This window comes from Phodopus roborovskii, unplaced genomic scaffold (assembly GCF_943737965.1).
Source record: "Phodopus roborovskii unplaced genomic scaffold, PHOROB, whole genome shotgun sequence".
NCBI lineage: Eukaryota > Metazoa > Chordata > Mammalia > Rodentia > Cricetidae > Phodopus > Phodopus roborovskii.
In genome coordinates, this window is record NW_026125332.1 from 64,605 (window position 1) to 69,154 (window position 4,550).

The 4,550-nt window shown below is 39.5% G+C and overlaps 1 non-coding gene across 1 annotated transcript; it reads left to right on the forward strand.

Annotated features, from left to right (window-relative positions):
* The first annotated feature begins 4,012 nt into the window (after positions 1 to 4,012).
* Positions 4,013 to 4,173, forward strand: LOC127214160 (U1 spliceosomal RNA). The gene has a single exon (XR_007833816.1). It is a non-coding gene; the product is annotated as a U1 spliceosomal RNA (small nuclear RNA).
* Positions 4,174 to 4,550: the final 377 nt, after the last annotated feature.

Below are 4,550 nucleotides of genomic sequence, written 5' to 3' on the forward strand. Positions count from 1 at the left end.
CTTTGTGAACATATCCCCCATGGAGGGATAACTGCCTTAATCTAGAGACAGGAGAGAAGCCCTAGTCCCTACTTCACATGACCTGTCAGATCTACATGACCCCAACTAGATGACATTCCCCTACATATGGAATTGGGGTGGGGGGATGGGAGGAGATGGTGGTTAGATTGCATGTGAGAAGGCAGAGAGGGTAAAATGGAGGGAAGGAGGGAGGGAGGGAGGGAGGGAGGGACGGAGGGAGGGGGAACTGGGATCGACATGTAAAATAATAAATTAAATTAAAAAAAATGCTTTGACTCCAAAATTTAAGTTCAAGGACAAATTACTGGGGAAAAGGATTTCTATTTTTCTTTCCACAGAAAATGAAAATATGTGGATTCCTTCCAAATTAATGTGGTTTGATTAAGCCAGACTGCCTGAAACAGAGTACCAGGTGATCCTACATTCAAAACAGCTGGACAAAGCAGCCTTAAAGACTACAGCCAGGATTTCTGAATCTTCTTCAAATCCCCCATGACAGCACCCCTTACCAGCAGGAAGTAGTTTGGAAAGAACAACGCCCAAATTCCCAAATATTGTCTATAAATGTTTGCTTTCATTTAAATGGACTTGGTTATATAAAATAAATAAATAGAAAAAAAACAAAATAAAATGAAAAGGCATGCAAAAAAAAAAAAAAAAAAAAAAAAAAAAAAGAATAAAGTTCTTCCTTCCTCCCCTTAGCCTCTGACAAGCATTTTTCTTTTTCCTGTTTCTTTATGTGTGACTTTCCTTGGAACTTTATGGAAGTAGTCTTACATGGTTTGTCCTTTTGTGTCTAGTTTGTTGAAGGAGTATAACCTCTTCAAAGCTCATTTATATTACAATATGTGATAGAACTTTGCTGTCTTTTAGGGGTGACTAATATCCCATTGTATGTATATACCACATTTATTTTTAACCCAAATCCATCCATAGCTGATTAAATTGTTTCCCCTTTTATGGCTGTTGTGAATAATCATACTCTAAACATTGGGGTCAGTACTCATGCTAGTATTTTTATGGACAGGAATTTGCCAATGCAAACACCATTTTAAAACTAACACAGGTGGTCCTGGCTTCCACCCTGGCACCCAAGGCTATGAAGAGAATACTGCTCTGAGATTGTGCATTTCTTATAGAGAAAGGTCCTCATAGGACTAACTTTGGTTAACATTACTCCAGGATTTTCACACCACTATTGCCATGGTCCTGGCCAAAGGAGGTCATTAAGGAACTCCCCTGAAACCTCCCATCTAAGGTCATGGTGATCTGTATCAGGTTCCAAATAAAGTTACCTTCAAATGCAGGCAGGTTATGCCTGGTATTGTGAAGTCTCTGATCATCCAATGAGAGTAGGAGAGCCTTGCATCAATTGGGAACTGCACCAGAGTCACCACACTAAGAATCTGAGGTTTTCTAGAATTTCGAGCTGATGAGATGTCTTAAAAACAACTAGAACTGAGTGACCTCCAAGAATGAACACCCCTTTAATTACATGCACTGGCTGGTAAACTTCTCAAAAGAATTGGTATAATTAACAGTTACAACACCAAGCAAAATACCACTGCAGTCAGTACTCACAAGCATGTGCTATTTTTAAAGCACTCTAAAGACTTTACTGCATGGTAATACTTGGAGATATCTGCTGGAGACTGTCTCTGAGTGTCTTAAATTCAGCAAGTTCAGGATTTGCTTATCACAAACCCTCCCATTAGAGGCTCTGCTGAAATTGGTCACAAACTCCAGGCACAAAACAGGCCTCTTTTAGCAACAGAGTGCCTTTATTAGATAATGGAGTTGCTGCCTGTGAAAGAGAGAAGGCTGAGTTAGGGTTCTTTCCATCTTTGCAGGAACCCAGTTCTATCAGCAACATCTCACAGGCTGCCTTTTATCCTGGGAGAGTAAATGGGCCTTAACTGAAAAAAGTTACTTTGAAAAGGAGTTAAACACAGACACACATACACAGAGAGACACAAAGAGAGAGACACAGATAAACACACATATACACACAGAGACAGAGAGAAAGAAAGACAGATACAAACATACAGAGAGAGACAGTCACACACATACAGAGAGACAGATACACACATACATACACAGAGACAAATACACATACATACTGAGAGACAGACAGATACATACACATAGTGAGAGACAGAGACAGAAAGACAGGCACATACATACAGAGAGAGCCAGATACACACACACACACACACCCCAAGATAGACAGACTCATACACACAGAGAGACAGACAAAAAGACAGACAGACACACACACACACACACACACACACACACAGAGTCAGAAAGACACATACATACAAACGCAGAGAGAAACAGATAGACAGACACATACACATACACTGCCCTTTATATAAGGGCATCTGCTCCTCTACAAGCTCCTTTCCATCTATGTGTGTGCATGTGCATGTGTGTGTGTGCCTGTGTACACATGTATGATTAAAAATCAAAGTATCATGATGTATATTCATTTTAAACCACTTTTTAAAATCTATAATATAACCAATAGCCCCCTGTCTTATTTAGGGTTTCTATAGCTGTGAAGAGAAAATATAACCACGGCAACTCTTGCAAAGGAAAATCCTTGAACTGGGGTGGCTGACATTTTCAGAGATTTGGTCCATTATCATCAGTGGTGTGACATGGTCTTATGCAGGCAGACATGGTGCTGGAGATGGAGCTGAAATTGCTACATCTTGACTTGCAGGCAACAGGGAGTGGACTGTCTCACTAGGTGTAGCGTGAGACCTCAAAGCCTGCCTCCACAGCACTACATTTCCTCCAACAAGGCCACACCTATTTCAACAAAGCCACACTTCCCAATAGTGCCATTTCCTATGAGCTTATGGAGGCTGTTTTCTTTCAAACCACCAGACCTCCTATATCAATACATTTGTTATCCATATCTGTTCCCTCTTTTCAGTTTGAAAAATAAATCCAAGTATTTTCCTAATTTCTGTTTAAAGTAAAAAAAATAAAATAAGCAAAGCCATCTCTTTCAGAGGTGTCTTAGAAGACATGACCCAGACTCCTCTTCCAGAAATGTTACCAAATACTTTATGGTAGATATTGATATTTCCTTTAATTTTTCTATTATTTTTCCAGCCTTGTTGAGGTATACACCACAAAAAGTGACTACAGCTCTTACATATGTAGAGGGTGTACAACTTGATGTTTTGACTTGCATATTGAGAAATGCATAAACCTCATTAGCACATGCATCTCCCCAACAGTTATGTTTTGAAACATTTGAAAACATTTCATTGTGGTTTAGTAACATAAATGTGGACTGCCATGTGGAAATCCCTTAGTTGCTACTGAGGAAGCTGAACTCCTAACCCTGCATCTCAATGAGGATTTGTGTCCTGGGCTCAGGATGAGGGGCCAAGGATCTAGAAAACATTAGACAATTCCACCCACTTTGTGAGTGAGCACTACTGAGAAAAAGAAGTAAACACAGAAAACACACAGACTTCTTGGGAAAAATCTTCTTGGGAAAAATCCATGTGCTGTCGCATGCCCTTTTCCTGTAGGATTTCTTTAGAAATGTCTGTCAATACAGACTTTCATCTTGCTGCATCTCAGTGATTTGAAGGCAGGGTTTTCACATCTTAATGGTTCCGAAATTGGGATGTGTCTCATGATTGATTGCTGTAGACCTGACAGGAGTTGTGACACAACAAAATAAACTTGTGACTATGGTAACATTTTGCAGGAGAATGAGCAGAGAAGAAAGGCTTTGAATAAGTTAGATTTGTTTTTTAGCTCTGGGGTGCATTAGATTCACACTAAGTATGTCTTGGAACAGATTCCTGGAACTTTCCTTAAGAAGAAAATACATAGAGTAAGAAAGTGGTGTAAGAGCAGTAGAGAAGCACCATAAAGGGGGAAAGTAAACAGTGGGTGCTGGAGTAATTGAGGCTTTAACACCATTAAAGCTGTAGAAAATGATAATCCAAGGAGATATGAGATATTACCTGGCAGGAGAGAGATTGTGATCATGAAAGTATCTCTCTTGGAGTGAGGCTTATCCATTGCTCTCCAGATGTGCCAACCTTGTTATTTCTCCAACTGTGAGAAACTCAACTACATATTTTGTGGTAGTGGAAACCAATGGTCACACTCTTTGCTATGCACACAGAGAAAAGGAAAGGAGGAGGGTATGGAGAGAATGAATGAGAGCAAATAGAATAGAGCTGAGAGGAAAGTACAAGGCTGTATGCAAGAGAAATAATGGGAAAAAAAACCACAGTAAAATAGGTTGGCAATATGAAATCAAAACATGACAATTAAATATCTATGCAGGAGTAAGAATTTTTTAAAAGTCAATAAGAAATGAGAGTAAAGTAAAAATACATATCAGTCAAAAATCTCTTCTTTGCTTAGAGCACCAAGAACTATCCCTCTCCTCACCAGATGTAAGTCTCAGGCAGACTCAGTCAACTACAATTTGAGCTGAATTCTTAGAATACTTCACAGATGTTGCCATAGCTGAAGAGGAGATGGAT